Raw genomic sequence first — 19,323 nt, forward strand, 5'->3', positions numbered from 1 at the left:
AGGGTTTTCAGACAAGATGACACACTAGCACACATCTCTAGAGGAGTTATTTAACAGGAGCTGACAGTGCACAGCAAACACTTCTGTAATAAGACAGGAAAAGCTTAATGCAACAGAACATTACAGGGTATTAGAGAGCACTCTGAAGGAGGCCTGAACCCCAGTGATTCATCAAGTGCTATCTCTGTTATCAAATGAACAAAGCACCTCCTGAAAATTTTGTCCTTACAACAACAAGATAAAAACTAAAATCAGAAACAAGGGTCAAGTACCACACACTGGGGTTACCTACTATGACTTAACCTACTCTGACTTAACCAAAAGCAGAATGATCAGCTTTTCACAGTTAAACTGACCAGGTAGGTGCAGTAAGTTCTGGCTCAAAAATATTTCCTACTGTCTCATTGCTTCAGCAGGACAGGAAAAAGCCCTGGAGGCTAAGGTAGAAAATGTTTTAAAATGTTTATTAAGAGTAGATGATTTTCCTGTTGAATTAACAATAAAACTAATTCAGAACAGTATTTTGTATTATTTCTGTCCTATAATGGCACAATGATTTGTTCAGTGTTGTTTAATCCTAGAAGGTATATTACAATAACATTACATTACAAAACCAAAGTAAATTATTTATTCATGCATTTAATATGAAAACTGAAAAAAGCACTGAAGTCTTTCAGAAAGAAAAGCACAAAGACATAAAGATATTTATTGCTGAGTGGTGAATAAAAGACAAGGTGCTGAGGGATAAGGATTACACACATGAAACAAATGCTGCTGTCCTAATCAATCAACAAAAGTTAAATGGATGTTGAGTACCTGTGAAAAATGAGGTTTCCACATCTAACATGAGGAGACAATTCTCTATTTTGCCTCATTTAAGAACATTTTATCACATACATGTCATGCTACAATACAGCACTGCAAGTTTGCAAGCCTCTTTGTAAACTGCAGATGGATGATGCTGACAAAAATTTTCATAAAATCGTAACCTAAAACCATTAAATTTTTTAGCTTCCAGCTCCTGTCTATGCGAATAAACAAACCCTTCCCATTCAAGCTGCAGTATGCAAACAGCAGATGTTGGAAATCTCAATACTCCACTAATCAGAAAGATGACAGAAAATCCTGACTCCATACAACAAAGAACCAATTTTTAGAATAGTCAAGGTTTTCATGAGTTTTTACCATACTCTTACCACATATTTCTCCCATCTCCAGTGTTTTATATAGATTCAGGTTTATTGGACACTTGCTGGTAATCTTTTCAAATCTATTCACTTAGAAAATGTTAGAAAGAATAATTACTGCTGTTCCATGTACAGGAAGACAATTAACTTTTGCTTAGTGCCTAGAGTCACAACTTCAGTATCTCTCTCAAAGGCTAGATTTCCTTTCCTCCATCCTCCCTACCCAAACCTCCTGCCCTTTCCCATTCCTCCCGACTCCCACAACTATTCCACAGTGTCCCCCAGATCAATGGCAAGCAGAAGAAAAAACGAGTTCAAGTGACATTAAGCATCACTTAGGGGAAAGTGCATGAACTGTGTCCTCAAGCTAGCAGGTAGTTATGGTGAGATTTCAGTGGTATTTTTCTTAACAGTTCAGCCCTAACTACCCTGGCATGACACAACACTGCAGTTCTGCTCAGAATCAGTTTGTGGTGATTATCTCCAAAGAGCCCTAGAAATAAAAGGGGAAATGACAGGTGTTGCTACCAGTTAAGGAACGGTCTCTACTGCTATAAGGAGAGTCTCTTCTTCCCAGATAGCTTCCCTGTCACAGAGATTGGGATAACCACATAGGTCTTTCAATGCCTTTGCTGTTTGTGATACATAACAAGGCTTTCCTGACACCATTGCATGATTGTTATATTCACTACTCCATGTATTTTAATCATCATAGTGACAGCAGAGGCCCAAGTGTGCAATTATACAAGACTAGAGCAGAGGATCTCCACCAGGACCAGCAAACTACTCCTGAGTGGTCTAAGAAACTGTTACCAACAAAATCAATCCAATCCTCAGAAGTTTTAGTTCATTGTAAAGGTGTCAACATCTCTGTTAGGCAAATTTTGTAGATCTGTGAATTAAAATAGACTTTAAAAGTAATTTTGGTTTGGGTAATATTCAGAAAAATGAAAAAAAAAAAAAAAAAACAACACCTCAAAATGCCTAGTTATGATTCAGATAAAAGTCTCTCTTCTGTCACTGGTTGAAATCATGTGCTTGCTGCAGTACTTCTGGACCAGCCAGTATCTTTCTTCTACTTCTAATATCCATAATCTGGAAAATTCATCTGAAAATCAGAAGCAACTATTTAGAGAAAGAGAGGTACCTTTTAGAGTCTCTATATCTTAAGAAAAATGGTGATTGTTATAAAAATATTTGCAGTATTTCCTTCTCACCAGGGTCCTATTTTGTAATGGCATTATTTCCAGGATGTTGGTTAGACCCAAACCTCTTGCTCTGCTTTGCATCAGTAGCTTAAAAGGGTATATGATATCAAGGTAAATATATTTCAACTAAGTGGCCTTAGTTTGCAAATAACACAATCTTGAAACATTAAATAAAAAAAGAGCAAAATCCCACTGTCCAAGCAAATCTGACAACAGAACTATACTGAAATTCTGACTTCATGCACCAAGACACTGATAATCCTCTCTGATATCTCTTATTTATTGAGCTATACTACGATGTGTTTACTTGGATCTTCATGATGACTCCGGACAAAACACATGCCTATGTGAGGGAGACAACTATTTCTGAGGTCAGAATAAGCATGTGAGGGAAAACCCTTTTCTTCCTCTCCAATAAAACAAAGGTGCTTTGTTATTGGTACCAGTTACATCATTAAAACTTGTGTGAGATGACAGGACAGGAAGCAAGCAACCTTTGATCTGTCCCATTAAGGAACTAGAGTGTCAGGACCCTGAGGGCACCATCAGCCCTTGAAGGCACAGACCAGTCTCAAGTGGGACCTCTATGCACCCCCACTGCATCCTGATTTCAGCCTGGGCCTGGTCCCCTGCTCTTTGCTTGAACTTTGCTGCAGATATACCTGTCTGTAGCCTCTGGCCTCACTTCCAGGATTGATTAAGCTGTAAGGCAGCCTGCCTTCTGGAAAGACCCCTCATATATATGCTACAGCTTGTACCCAGTTCTGTCTTTGGTCCTGTCTCCTGGGTGGACTCTCGTTGCTCCATCTTGCTTGTGACTGTCAAAAGTCCCCGTTACCAGCATCCAGCTCTGCCTGCCACGCTCGCACCCTGGGGAACTCTGCCCCATCAGCGATGGCACTGCTGCTCTGGGGTCACCCCTTGCCTCCTGACTTGCCTCAGCTCCCAGGCCTTGCTGTGCCCTGACAAGGAGGTTGCAGGAACAGATTTAAAAATCAATGGAAACAATATTCATCTCTTCTAACTGTCAACTGTACAGGTCTTTTCTGGGAAGCCCTCCAAGTTGTCCATAATCACAATCTAAGTTGATTTCTGAAGACTTTAAGCATGGCCTTCAGACAAATCCTGGCAGTTTGGTGAGGACCTTGGATCAACAGATTTGATGCCAGATACAGTAAATACAATCTGAGAGACTAATAGAGTTTTGTAATATATAAGCATATTAATCACTTTGTGGAAGAAGGTGAAAGAAAGGAAGAACATGTTTGAATTTATAGGAGAAAACCTAATGATAATATGTTACTGTTCATCTTCCACATTAAGGTAGGGGGAAAGCTCTTGATGTTTTGAACACACCACTCCCCAACCATAATATTGTACTCATTTAAAATGCAAGGTGAGAAGGGTCAGAAAAGGGTCAGAGTTCAACCACTGAATTGACAAACAGATGATATATTCAGAAGAGAGGAAGATGCCCCTGCCAAAGCACCCCAAGTCATGCCCTTCTGCTTTGTAATTAATTTTTTGTCTCTGTTCAGTTGTGCTCACATTTCTCATCCCACAGAAGATCTCCAAAGCCCACTTGGGGACAAAGTAAGCTTACACGGAGGAAAGGATAACAAGGTTACTAGGTGTTGCTATGCAGATTGCTATACTTACATCATCTTTACACTTAGTAGTGCCTACAATTTCAGACAGCTATTTCATTTTTGTACTCATCTTTTAATACTCAGTGGGCCCATATTCAGCAACAGCCAATCCTTAAAAATGACGTAAATAGTAACTGGCAAAAATCCACCACTAATGGGCCAGTTCTCCTGAACTTCAATCCAATAAAGTAATTAAAATGTTTAAGACCAAATCCTGTCCAAGCAGTAGAATTCATCTCTGTTGCATAAATGTGGCATAATGCCATGAAGACACAATAACATACTTCTGGAGATGTTTCAATGACAGGACCTCACTGAAATGATTAGGTCAATTCTACAAGTTTCAGAGGAATTGGTTCCTGTAGCCTGCTCCAGACAGGGAGATGAAGAACTGGTGATTGCAAAGAAATACCCAGTGAACAAATCCTTATTGGAACTAACTGACAAAACAGACACAGTTAGGAAGCAGGAAAAGATAAAATATAATGAAAGAGGAAAGGACTTATTTGTCCCTCTACTTCTGCTACAACTGAATAGAGTTGAGATATCTCACAGGAAAATAATGGCTTTCAGGAAAATGAAGGTTTCTTGAGAAGTAAGCTACAGGCATTTTATGGCTCACTCTCTTACTTCTTCTGTAACTTAGCTGTGGGACATTGTTAGCATAGGCAGGAAACATTAAAACATTTCTAAGAAATGAATAAGTATTGCTAAGGATGAACTAATCAAGGAAAGCCTGAAATTCCACTTTTAAATTAGTAACAATAGCAAAGTTTCTAATAACTCTATTTTCATCTAAAGAAATGAGTTCTGCATGGACTACCTGGCCATATATTCTAACTGCATGGTCCCCTTTCCATCTGCCATCATTTCAAGGTTTTGTTGTCTTTCCCCATTTCCTATGATTTCAATGAAATTAAAGGTGCAGTAGCAATTTACTGAGCCTGTACCTGAAATCAAACATTGTTTTCCCTTTGCTTTTCTAGCCGTGATGTTGCATACATATTGACACTAACAGAATATATGAAGCATTCCATTAATATTTTCACCCTTTTACTTATTATAAATATTTATCAACTTCACATGTAACAATTACACCAAATGTCTCTGGAATTACACTACTATTCAAGCTGAAGAGAATGCTAATGTGGTTATTACGCTCATTCTACTCCATCACAAATTTTTGTTTATTCTGCTTATACTGGAGTTTGCAGAAGTAGCCCTAGATTCTTCTACCACTACTTTACTCTTCACAAGCACGAAAACCCTGTATCAAGCATTTCAAGGTATTTTTGCTCCTTTACTAGTCTCTGCAAATCTCACCTGCAAAACTGATAAAAAGTTTACAGAAGACAAGATTTATTATTTGGATCACACTGGAATGAGCTATGGGGGCACACCAACTACACATCTTTTTTCCTACCCTCCAAAATCCTTGTATCCATCCAATGCCTAAGGACTTCTGTCTATGTGTCTCCAGAAAACTCAGGGTTAGGGCTGAGAGAAAGCATGAAGCTGCAGTGTGAGTGGGGCTGGGAAGGGGTTGCCAAAAGCAAGTGGGAGCTGCGTATAGATCAGCCCCAGGAGAAATCTTTCATTTGGGAAACAGTATCAAAGCCTTTGCAGTAAAAATAGGGTTAGAGTTCAACTTCTGGTTGACAAACAGAGGAGTTCAGAGTTGTAGCATGTGTAGGGCCCAAAGTCCTCATTTCATCATGTCCACCTTTCCTCACCACCTCAGCTTCTGTACGCTGGAACTCAACATTAAGTACGAGCTCCCGCAGTCTCCCTTTTACAAACCCAGTGTACTTGCACAAGTCACGAGCCGTTCCATCCTCCCTTTTCTGCCCTCTGATTTTCTGCACAGCTGAAGCCAAAACGGCCTGCTAATACAAAGCAATCCCAGATGACTGGAAGTTGGTAAATGTCACTCCGATCTACAAAAAGGGCTGCAAGGAGGACCCAAGAAACTACAGGCCTGTCAGCCTGACCTCAGTGCCTGGTAAGGTTATGGAGCAGATCATCCTGAGTGCAATCACACAGCACCTACAGGATGGACAAGGGATCAGACCCAGCCAGCACGGGTTTAGGAGGGGCAGGTCCTGTTTGACCAACCTGATCTCCTTTTATGATCAGGTGACCCACCTGGTAGATGAGGGGAAGGCTGTGGATGTGTCTATCTGGACTTCAGCAAAGCCTTTGACACTGTCTCCCATAATATACTGGAAAAGCTGGCAGCCCATGGCTTGGACAGGGGCACTCTGTGCTGGGTTAAGAACTGGCTGGAGGGCCAGGCCCAAAGAGTGCTGGTGAACGGGGCTGCATCCAGCTGGTGGCCGGTCACCAGTGGTGTCCCCCAGGGATCAGTGCTGGGCCCAGTCCTGTTTAACATCTTTATCGATGATTTAGATGAGGGAATTGAGTCCATCATCAGCAAATTTGCAGATGACACCAAGCTGGGAGGGAGTGTCAACCTACCAGAAGGCAGGAGGGCTCTGCAGAGGGATCTGGATAGACTGGAGAGTTGGGCCAATTCCAATGGGATGAAGTTCAACAAGGCCAAGTGCCGGGTCCTGCACTTTGGCCACAACAACCCCTGCAGCGCTACAGGCTGGGGACAGAGTGGCTGGAGAGCAGCCAGGAGGAAAGGGACCTGGGGGTGCTGATTGACAGGAAGCTGAACATGAGCCAGCAGTGTGCCCAGGTGGCCAAGAAGGCCAATGGCATCCTGGCCTGCATCAAGAACAGTGTGGCCAGCAGGAGCAGGGAAGTGATCCTTCCCCTGGACTCTGCATTGGTAAGGCCACACCTTGAGTGTTGTGTTCAGCTCTGGGCCCCTCAGTTCAGGAAGGACATTGAGGTGCTGGAGCGGGTCCAGAGAAGAGCAACCAGGCTGGTGAAGGGACTTGAGCACAAGTCCTATAAAGAGAGGTTGAGGGAGCTGGGGTTGTTTAGTCTGGAGAAGAGGAGGCTCAAGGGTGACCTCATCACTCTCTACAACTCCCTGAAAGGAGGTTGTAGCCAGGTGGGAGTCGGTCTCTTCTCCCAGGCAATCAGCAGTAGGACAAGAGGGCACGGGCTTAAGCTCTGCCAGGGGAGGTTTAGGTTGGATATTGTAAAGAAGTTCTTTACAGAGAGAGTGATCAGGCATTGGAATGGCCTGCCCAGAGAGGTGGTGGATTCACCGTCCCTGGAGGTTTTTAAGACGAGGCTGGATGTGGCACTGAGTGCCAAGATCTAGTAATTACAGTGGGGTTGGACCAAGGGTTGGACTTGATGATCTCGAAGGTCTCTTCCAACCCAGTTAATTCTATGATTCTATGAAATCCATATACCTGTGAACACTCCTAAGACATGAGAAAGTATTTCAACCAGATTTGTTCAGCACACGCACAAAACCAAATCATCTCTGTTACTTCCAAGCAAAGAACCTAGGAACCTTTCACTGGACCCCATCATCCCTCTTCTACTGCACTGACTGTGGGAACTTTCACTCCTAAGATAGGATTGGCATTTTTGCAAGCATAGTGGCACTTCAAAATCACAAATGTCACAGGAGCCTGAATCTCTGCATCTTGACAGAACACAGCTTTTTTTGCTGCATTAGAGTGCAGTATTCAAACATATGCACTAAAACTCAAAGAATTACCTTTCTTCACTATTCATCCAGACAGAACTGAGGGCAAAAAAAACCCCAGGACTCCCTTTCTTCAGCAGAACGTTTAGACCAATCCAATATTTCTATTTTTAATTTTTAATTACATTTATGATATTTCCTATGGGTATAAGTCATGAATGCAGTTCCAGTATGCTGGGAGCAACATAAATATAGTCATTCCCAAAGGGATCTTACAGCTGTTATGCACGGGTCAGAGATTCTGTGAAATGCAAAATCTGAAACTTTAAAAGCTTTTTAGCCCACATCCTTCCCATTCCTTTTTAAAGGCAGAGTTAATGGATACTGAACAACGTTTCCCCGAAATTTGCCCACAAGGTATGGAAGTAACAACTCCCTTTAAATAAAGCAGTATTTAGCACTAGGCAACCACTCGGTCCTATCACATTCCAGAACTGCATCAGAAATTCCTTTCTGATCCAAATTATCTCATCTGCCACTTCATGCTGACAGCTGTGCAACTAAGACAAGACACTCGAAACTGCTTCCTCCGCAAACCCTTCTAAAGAGAGGAAGGAGGAGTGCAACTTCACACTGCAGCATAAAAGTCTAGCCTCCTCCTCCTGCCTAATTCCTTGCCTCTTATTTTGACACGAGACCACTCAAAAGGACTTAAGCTCTTCCTCTTACCAAAGCTGGATATGTCAGCCCATAAAAATGCAAAAGATTCTGCACTTACCTCTGATCACAGTCTGGTGAAGGAAAAACAGTCATCAGCTGCTTCACTCAGGAGCAAGGTTCTGTTTTAAAATAAAAAAGAGACAAGACTTTAAACAATGTTTCTCTCTCTCTCTTCCCTAATGTTAGCCTTCGGCAGTGTTGGTAAACATTTACTTAACAGGAGCAGGTTCGCTCTCCACAACCAAGGTAATGATTACATTACACTAAACATGGCATGAGGACAGATTGAGGCCATGACAATAGCCTTGTTGGCACTGACTAGAGATGACGTCGGGTTGCACTGCAGTAAGCTCAACTGTGCAAGACTGAGAAACAGTGGGGCAAGATGAGAAATGACAAGTGCAGGGGAAAAAAACCCCAACCAACAAACAAGGAACCTGCATTAAGAACCACAAAGAAAAAAGAAAGTTCACAGAACAAGAAAATGCAGTATGAGCTGAGAGAACTGGAAACACCAGCACAATCCTAATGGGATTTCTCACACCTATTCATTAGTATCATTGTCTTTGAAACAGCCAACAAAGCAAGCTATAAGATGTTACCTTCTTTTGTCTTGGTCGCAGTTAGATCAGTTCCCTAAAACTTCAATTGTGTGACAAAGTCTGTGTAGTTTATTGCCAAAGCCTTTACAAGAGTCAGGACCATTACACATACTGCGAAACAAAAACAAACCACCGAAGGATGGAGTTACACCCTCCTCCACCCCTCCACCTGGCTAGCGATCACACAGATGGAGGTACTGTGAGAAGCTAACTGAAGCTCAGGAATTTTGTGTGTGTACACACACACTGAGCAGCTTGCCAGGGAGAGCATCCCACAGTCACTGAAACCCTAAGGAAAGGCACAGACGAGAACAGTGTCGAGGGTAAAAACCTAATTTTACTGTACCTGTTGGACAGCCTCTAAAGGCAGCTCCTTCACATCAGCTGTGTCCCAGATACGCAACTCTCTCTCCTGTAGCTTTCCAACTTACACAGACCCTGAATCAGCAAAAACTCTGACCTTTGAGTTTCCAATAATCTTGAATATCTGTACAGCCAATTAGTAAACAAATAAGAACCATGCTTGCTCCGCCTGTACATATACCCAAGCACACCCAGTTCCCTGCCCTCCTCACAAACTTACAAGAGCAAAAGTTTCTCATTTGTTTTTTCCTGGTTAGATAAAGATTAGTTTAGAAAAAAAAAACACCTATTACTCCTCAGGACACACTTCTCCTCTTTTCTTTTGATCCATAATTCTTAAGTTTCTTCACTAAATGGTTTGAGAAGGCAGAATACGAAGACGTGCATGCCTGGCCTCCACAGATCACAAAACACCAGGGTAACCATTAGAACAGCCAGATGCAACAGCAAAACAACTAAACTACAAAAGAGGTGAATGTTTGATGTCACTGTAAAAAGAACAGACAGCTAAAGAAATGTCTTACAGAGAACTGTGACAATCCAATGAAACTCATTAAGAAAAACAATCAAATTAGGAAGCTAATTATTAAAAGAATTTATATGATGGCAGTGGATAAATCTCACATATCCACTACACTCCCATGGTAGTTGGTAAGACACACACAAACAGAAACACCAACATCGAACTAATAGCATTCAATATAAGTTTCCCATAGGGTTGTGTTTCCATAGGGTTCCTTGTGTTTCACTGCAAAATACATTGCACTGCCTTGCACTCTCTGATATAAAGTATTACCAAAGTGGTGACCTGGAACAAGACAAAGTATTAATCTGATCTGTGATTGGTTTTCCTTTCCAGAATACAGAAGACTTTAAAAAAACCAAAAAGATTAGCAGATAGTGAATGCAGGGGAGACACTCGAAGACAAAAACGAGTTACAAATAATTTTCTCTTCAGTTTTTAAAAATGAAACTTCCTCCTACTTACAGAAACTCAGAAATGGTTATAACAATGAGGTAAAGTAACTGCTCTTTGCAGTACTGCAGTTTTCCACTAAGGCCTGTCATAACCAATACAAGTAGAAATGCAACATGGCCAGGTAAGAAGGGAGACAGAATTTAACATCAGCTGAACAGGGTAACAAGGAATTTAAATGGAATGCAATAATTTAGAAGTTGCCAGTGATGAAACACAGAAAACAGAGCAACATTATCAAGCTGAAAGATTTTTCCATCAGTAGAATATGACTAGAATTGGCAAAATCTGATTTCACCGCAAGATTTATTTTAAAGAACTTTAAATTGAAGGAGTGGTTTAATGCAACACTAAAGGGGTGACAATTGTGTTATTTCCACAGAAAGCCAAGTGAGGTGGCAAAAAACTTGCTTAACAATTTCTGATTTCCCTCCTCCATACATACTCTTCTGCCTGTGTTCTCCATGAGAAGCAAACAGATTTGCATGTTTGGAAAGCCCTCAGCACAAAGTGTACATTACCACCATTATCAACAGCTGCTTAATACCACCTCCCAAATGCTTAACAGAGAAGGCAACACTGCATTTCATCTCTAGGCATCAAAGCATTTACTAATGGAAATGAAACTCTGCCTAGCACAGAATTAAGTGATTTTGGAAAGATGTCATTAACTCTAGAAGCATCGTATCTTTTCCCATGTTTGTATTTACTTTCAAATTTACCAACCACAACAGCAGAGTGGGAAAGCTCAGAAGTTTGTGCACCAGCCATGCAGGCTCCTGCAGGAACTCCTGTTAGTCAGGGTGCATGGAGACTCAATAAGCAGTGACATTTGTATTCCTGACAGTTTTATTTCTTCAAACACCAGTCACATTGGAAGTTTCACTTTACTTTTTACTCCAGAATAAAGGTCAAACTTCAGTGTAACAGATGCTGTCTGGAAATCCCAGGACACGTATGAGAGCATGTGTGTGGTCCCCTTCACCATTACGAGATAAAACAGCTTTCAGGAAAATAAGAAGGGTGCTTAGTTTTTTTAAGCATAAAAACCTTAATACAACAGGGTCCACTTAGTCAGAAGAACAGTATTCACACGGGAGCCCAACCAAGCAGAACTATTTTCCCATGAAGATCTTATCCTCAGTCTGGGCAAACAATCCAAGTCACACTAGACAGACAACAGCTCTGTATGTCTCTGTAGCAATTACACTGAAGAAACATGACTGAACTCAGTTTAAAAATAACAACAATAATTTTAAAAGTCCAAATCAGAAGCATCGTGATAAATGTGCTTAAAGTATAAGTCATAAACAATAAAGTATACATGGGGAGAAGGTAGCTCAATATGGCCGAAATATGAAAAGACTTACAGGAACATGAGAATAGAAAGAAATAGAGAAATACAGAAACAGAGAAAAGGAAATAGAGACTAGAAAGCCCTGCTTACCAAATGTTGGAGATTTTTAGTTAATTTCCGTAAAAGAACAGAAAAGAGAATAAAACCGACAGCCACCTGAGGTTTGCATTTTCTCCTGGATTACAAATACTTTATAAGAACTGTACAGCTTTACAGTTCAAAGCTGCACAAAGACAAGCAACAACATGGTTGGCTTTTTAGTAGGTATGGAAAGGAAGGATGGATAGACTACAGCAATCGAACTGGAAAAAAAGGAAAAATGTATGTAGAGAAGGGGAAGAGGAAAAGCAAAGCTATCTGTGAAAGTGTGAAACCAAGGGACAATTACCAGAAAATTTTACTGTCAGAAACTGCAAATGCTCAAGAAAGAAGCACCATATAGAAAACTTCAAGGAAGTGAAGGAAATAGAAATTAGGCAGCAAGTATATACCTGCAATAGTTAATTGAGGAGTTTGGCAATCAAAACCTATCAAACCTTAACATTTATTTGAGACTCCACCCGCAGTGCTGCATCCAGATCTGGGGTCCCCAGCATAGGAAGGATATCAAGTTGTTAGAGCGAGTACAGAGGAGAGACACCAATATCATTAGAGGAATGGAGCACTTCTGTGAGGAAGCACTGAGAGAATTGGGATTGTTCAGCCTGGACAAGAGAAGACTTTGAGGTGACCTAATTGCAGCCTTCTAGTACCTGAAAGCTCTCTATAAGAAACATGGAGACTATTTACAAGGGCATGTAGTAACAGGAAAAGGTGGAATGGCTTCAAGCTGAGAGTAGGTTTAGATTAGATGTTAGGAAGACATTCTTTACTGTGAGGGCGGTGAGGCACTGGAACAGGTTGCCCAGAGAAGCTGGGAAGTGTTCAAGGCCAGGTTGGACGAGGTTTTGAGCAACCTGCTCTAGTGAAATGTGTCCCTGCCCATGGCAGTGAGGCTGGAACTTTGAGGTCCCTTCCAACACAAACCATCCTGTGATTCTGTGATAGATTCTATCCTTTATAGCTCATTCTCGTGCATCCGGTAGAACTGGTCTGAGAAGGGAAATGGTTTCTGAGACACAGCGAAATTCTTTAGTGAACTTGTTTTTCTGATAAGAGAAAGAGGTCTAATTTTCAAAGTTCTAGAATTGATCTCTTAAATTCCTCCCTTCTCTCTTGTATGATGGGTTGTCTTCAACATAAGTCACTGGCAAATTTTTCACAACAGAAGAAAAAGGCAAAGCCATCTGATAAAGGAGAAGCATCAAGGTCACAGCACCAAGTCTGTCAGAGTTCAAGAAGCATTTGGACAATGTTCTCAGGCACATGGTGTGATTCTTGGGGCTGTCCTGTGCAGGGCCAGAAGTTGGACTTCAATGATCCTTGTGGGTCCCTTCCAACTCAGGATATTCTATGGTTCTATGATAGATTAGATAGACAGACAGACAGGCAGGTAGTTCTACGGTACAGTAATGTAAAGCAAATGGCTTAGCACAGTTCATCATTCATCCAATGCCCTACTTCAGATCTTGCATGTCCTTATGTGGCATCACCTTGCTGGCACACAAAGGAAAGGATTCCTGTCCATAAGCCTATTGATGGCACAGAGGGCAGGTGGCCCAGGCCTTGTCTCCCATCAGTATGACTGTGCTTGCTTGCAGCAGTGCTGCTCTGGGATGCCAGTCACCCTGATTGCTCCTGTAGTCTGATTTTCAGGAAGGTCAATGCAAGCAGAGAAGTGTTAAAAGACTAATGCTGTCAGTCTTTGCATCTGTCCTTTTCTGTCCTGCTATCATAGCTAGCTGTATGTCTCCCAGTGAGCAAAAAGGCAAGCCCACTACAAGCAAGGTCAATGGGGAAAAAGCTATCAGCTTCCCAATGCTGCAGCCTAGCAGCCAACATCATGCCATCTTTATGAGAAGAAATTTGTAAAGAAAGGGGGAATGAATACAACTAAAACATTAGGAAAAGATCTCTCCTAGTTCTCTTTTCCTTTTTGCTCTCACCTCGTGGGTAGGAAGGAAACAGCCTCCTCAACGGATTAAGCTACAAGTCTCTCTTCCTCCCCACCCCCACCCTTTGTTTCTGACTGTTCCTCAATGAGCAAAGAAGGGTCTTGAAGAAGGAACAATTATGATTTATTCATTAGACAGATATATCTTGAAAGGCTGTCAGTTTCCATCCTGCCACAGAGCCCCTGCCTCCTGACAGCAATGCTATAATTAAGTTGATAGCATTGAGCATTCTCTGAATTACTGGGTTAAAGTAGTAGAGCACTGTATTTAAACCTTTCACCCCATTCAGATAATTTAAAACATTCTGCTAACAGCTTGTTTAGGCTAATCCTCCCCAAAGCATTCCAAACTAAGAGTTCCCAAAAGAACTATAGACACCTAGTTTGGTACTAGTCCTTCCCTGGTCCTAATAAAGCATAGCCCACACAGTCAAAGCAGTATCTCTCTGCACCAATCACAAAGCCATTGTTACCTTAAGAAAACAGCATTAAAAAAAAAAAAAAGCAAACAAATAACCAGATTAATGACAGGCCATCATGTGTTAGGTTTCTAGACAGACATCCTGAAAACACCTATGTGCCCAAATCCCACAGGAATGAACTAATGTCAGCAAAAGGTTATGTAAAGGCTTTGTGCCTAAATGATGGCCCCCAGTGAAGCCAACAGCTATCACAGAGAATTTCAAGAGGAATAGGGTAATTTGTTTCTCTCATTTTATTCCTCCATTAAATAAAGAAAATTAAGTCAGAAGCCTGCTGACTTCACGTTGGACAGTGTTGCCTCTTCAGTTGCCTTATGCCTACTTTTAACATAAAGTGCAGTGCACTCTGCATTGCAAAGGAGATTCCTCCAATATCTAAGATGATGTTGGGAAAAACACAGTATAAATAGCTCTTCACTTAACCTCACAAATGTAATTATATGAATCTGCAATTCTAAGCTATGATTCACCCCCATGAAGAAACTAATTAAAAATAAAATTAACATTGTTCATTTTTTATAAAGGGGGAACCAATAAAGTAAAAAATCTATACCCAAATAAAAGGTGTAAAACACGTTTGCTATGATGGTTAAGACATACTGCAATAAGAAAAATAGAGTTTTGCCCATAATTCAGTTTAACTCTGCTGTTTAAAGATCTTCCTTTGTATGACTTTGAGGTTCATAGTGGTAACTTCCAAGATGCCTAATAAGTGGCCATAGCACAGCTGGTTGTACAGAAAAGATGCATAATGAGAAGAGACACTCAACCCAATAAACCAAGTAAAAATTACAGATATAGGGCTTCATTCAGCACAATCTAAAAGAATAGATAAAACACCTTGAAGTCAACCTGTGACAGAACAAGACTTGTTAGCAGATTGACTATATCTGCACTTGCTTAATTGGCATACATGTAACAGAGAAAACAGGAAAAAAAATTCATGTTTTTCAGGAGAGTGAAGGGAAAGAAGGAATCAAAACTTCCTACCCAATTACTTTTTACATGTATGCTTAATGTTCAGCCCCAAATTCAGTTTAGCCAATGCTCAGAAACAGACATGTAACTATTGCTCATTATGACACATAAAAAAATCTTCGCATAAACTAGTAATTTTCTTTCTCCTTATTTGCCATGAGACAATGATATAGATTACGGCTGTTGAGAGAGCAGTGCCAGAACAATGTTGAGGAGAGCAGTATGAATTCTTCCAATGCTACAGGTGCAAGGACTTGGCCACATCCTTTCACTTGGTCTTTTAAAGTCAACAATCTGACTGTAGTTGAATCGTCAGGAAGAATGGCATCTGAAAAAGGTACACATGATCAACCAACCTGAGTTCAAGGCACACCATAACTGCCTTGAGATTAGTAATCAAAAAAGCCTGCAGATTCTCTAGGACACTGGGTTACAACCAGGGAGAAGTGTCAGTACCTACAGACCGGCTCATGGAAGCGCGACTAAAGCAGCTCTGTGCAGCATTGTTTGAGAGGCACTGACCCAGAAAGGCACTAAAGCAAAGCTGTATGTAACACTCCCAATGCAGGCAGCACTCAGCTCTGTACTCTGCTGCTGGAAGGGAAACACTGTACACAGCTCTGCAATTTCATAGTTCACATGAACAGCTAAGGGAGTTTTTGGGCTTGCAATGAAATGAAAAATTTCTTCCCTTCTTAATTTCCTTTCATACCTCAAGTTAAAAGCTCTCTGCTGCCATCCTTCTTTCTCTTTCTCTGTCTTATTCTACACTTTCACAGTGATTCTGAGTCAATCAGTGATTTAATTCCCTGTGTTTTCAAGCAAACACCTCACTTTCCAAGCTTCACTGGAACATCAGCAAAGGGTCCCCTCCCACTCCTCTCTCATCCCAAGACATTGAGCATACAGAACTTTGCCTGAGCATCATTTCAGAATAAGGCCACACTTGTGTTTTTAAGAGTGGCATCCAGCCAGCTGAAGGTTTCTTTACGGCTTCACTAAGTGCAAAGCCTTTTAGACTTGTAGACTGAGCCAAAACCTTGACCTACCAAGCCCTTGTGGGGCCAACAACATTCTTCCACCACTTGAGAGAGAAAATACATGAAGTGTCAGTTTGGAAAACACTCTCAGGCACACGGTGGGATTCTTGGGATGTCCTGTGCAGGGCCAGGAGTTGGACTCAGTGCTCCTGATGGGTTGGTCCCTTCCAACTCAGCATATTCTATGGTTCTGTGGTTCTGTGATTCTACGAAAAAAGTATGTGACATGGCAAGTGAATATTACCACTTTAGGATACTATCATTCAGTGGTTCAGTAGATAAAACACAGCAGGGTGTGGTGTGCAGGACAAGTTTCTTTAGGCCTTTGAATCTATTCTACTCCATTTTAAGGCAGGTAGGAAAAATATTCAAAAGCAGAAGATCTGGTTTGAGTTTTAGACCCTGTTCACATGTCAGTGTGAGAATCTGATCAAACCTTTGTCACAACCATCAGAAGTATTTCCACTGAATTCAACACACACAGGGTTGGGACCTAAATTTATGTTTTGACAGTATTTGTACATACATTTACAGATATGAACACCATGCCGTACAGTATAATAGTAATTTTTTTGGCATGGAACTGTCTAAGCATTACACATGAATCACAGCAAAGGGTGGGGGTTTTTTAATAATATTAAAAACTTCTTTCTCCTTTGGGACCCAGCCATAACCCATTCTTATCTCTATAATAACACAGATTTTCATCTCACTAATCTTCTCCCATCCTCAATACAAAAAGAGAATTTGCAAAGTGGATGACTAACCAAACCCCTTTCAGTTAAGCCTCACTCTGCTTAGGGGTTTTGACACTCCTAAGCTATATTTTTCTACTCCTTTTTTTGAAAATGCGTGTTCCTTTTGTTTCAACAGATTTACAATAGACAAAGTGAGAGACAATGCCCCATCTGACTTACCTCATAAATCAGCAAAAACATCAGGGGAAACTGCCTTTTCCATTCTAGCAGTGCAAACAGAAATTGTTCTTGTCTAGCCTTATTAAACAGACAATTTGGCTGGTGAACTGCGTAACTCTTATACTGTGTCCTGAACACATCCATGCTCCCATCGATGCAGGCACCTGTAGATTACAGGGCTTTTCATGGGAAACAGTTTTTTCTCATTCTTTCCCTTCAGCTAACTACCAGTCTAACCTGAATCGTATAATACCAAACAAAAGGGAAATAATTTCCCAAATACTAACACTCAAACCACTTTGCACTTCTAACCACCATTTTCTCCAGGCAAAGGCTCTGCCATCTTACCCTCATCCAGACTCAAGTCTGACTCAACTGTCAAAAGAAAAACAGGGCTGTTTAAATACAATAGCATTTAACTCTTCTGTCAACAGAACAACAGCAGAGCTCTCCCTAAAACAGGCTAAGTATAATTTTTCTGATCTACAGGACAGCAAAACTGAGGAAGAGAGCACAAGCTTGAACACTTACCATGATAACAGCAGAATCAGGAATGTGAGGGTCAGAGGAACAGAATTCACAGGCTCCTAATCACTGCCTTTTTGCCTCTGGAGCACTATTCTGTCTGCCTCACATGGAACACAGGCCAGACTGTGCACTCTCTGAGGTTCCTGGCATAGCCAGGGCTGGGACTGTGGTGCTCTCAGGGTTATATCTCCCAGAAGTTATCGTATGTCACCACAAACATTAAATAGCCAACATTCAATACAGGTCACCTTCAAGGGTTTACCAAAGGAAAAAGGCAGTCATTTGATAAAAAAACCCCAAACTTGTCACTAAAAATCACGGTTCCTTCTTTTTTTCCTAGCACTCTCTTGCCCATTCCAGCTCACTCTCAATTTATTACGTTTTCCTTACCACAGAATGTCCCACATTGCATCACAAAATTTAGGAAAAAATTTTTTCAGCAGTAAGAAGACTGGTACTTTCTTACCTAGAAGAGCACAAATAGTTCTAACAAAATCAGATTTTAGAAGTTATCAGAGCCATCTCTCACGTTTTTCAATGCAGCTGGATGACAGTTTTCTGTCCCTTTCGCTGCCTTTCTTATCTCTGCTGGACTCAAGCTAATAAGCTTCTCATTAGTGAAATGACTATGCCAAGGTACTGGCAGATGGTCCTGTGTTCCAAGCACATCTTCCCATTCCCTCCCTCCCAGAAGTCCTAATCTATACACAGTGTAATCACCACAAAAACATATGCTCCCTGACAGAAAGCTTCCCCTCCATTATCTCTGTACTCGAGGGGATTGCCCCTGAAACCTCAGCGACACAAAGCAACTCCCTTCCTACTCAAGTATCAGTGTCCTATATGCCTGAAAACACATTCACGAGGTCCTGGCTGAAGTACCTGTACAAGGCTTAAAATCCAAGCTAATCTCTCCATATATATGGTCCATATGTTAGTCCGTTACTAAACAAAATGCACAAATACACAAATATATACATAATTTTTAAAAAAGTAATATATAACTAATATTCCTTACATGCAACACTTTGTTAATGCTTTATTTACAGGTCTCTGTAACAGTACACGAGCCTTTCTCATAGATGAAAAGCCATATATTGTAATTTATTATGCTGGTTGCCAGTAAATCTCTTGAGTAACACTTCCATTTAAATGCTGAGTCAGTGACTAATTGGGTATCTCATATATCTTAAAATAATCTGTTTGTTTCATCTGCTGGCTCCTTCTTCCCCATCAATTTAATCAATTATTGTGATTGATGAATTTATTAATATGGTCATTGTATCCTGAGAGCAGAGCAACTCTACAGAGAAAGTTTCAGGAAGAAAGAGCAAGTATCTCCCATTTGCTCACACAGAAAGTTGTGAACAGATGAATAAATGAACACTATCTGTTTCCCAGCTGTGGGAAGGGCTGCACAAAGGTTATTTCTCGACACTCGGGACCACTGTGGCTGGCTCTGTTGGAGCTCCTCAGAGAAGGCCAGGGATATGATGGGTAGAGACAGGTCACCATAATGTGGAAGGTCATTTTACCTCTCCAAATTGACTCTGAATCTTTTGAAAAAATCATTTCTTTACAGAGGAAGAAAAAATTTTACTGTCAGTTCTTCTCTGCATTTAATCCCAACAGTACTGAACAGCTCTTCCACACTGCAGATAGGGAAAAACACTAACAGAGAGTAGA

At 41.0% G+C, this 19,323-nt stretch overlaps 1 protein-coding gene across 4 annotated transcripts in view; it reads right to left on the reverse strand.

The window, feature by feature from the left end:
- The window catches only part of NDST2 (N-deacetylase and N-sulfotransferase 2), a 132,288-nt gene that overhangs the window by 42,772 nt on the left and 70,193 nt on the right, over positions 1 to 19,323 (reverse strand). For all 4 annotated transcript variants that reach the window (XM_050336292.1, XM_050336326.1, XM_050336301.1 and 1 more), the window contains one exon: positions 8,400 to 8,460. The gene's annotated coding sequence lies outside the window, so the exon portion shown is untranslated. The remainder of the gene's footprint in view (positions 1 to 8,399; positions 8,461 to 19,323) is intronic.

This window comes from Myiozetetes cayanensis, unplaced genomic scaffold (genome assembly GCF_022539395.1).
Source record: "Myiozetetes cayanensis isolate MyiCay16 unplaced genomic scaffold, myiCay2020 scf10, whole genome shotgun sequence".
NCBI lineage: Eukaryota > Metazoa > Chordata > Aves > Passeriformes > Tyrannidae > Myiozetetes > Myiozetetes cayanensis.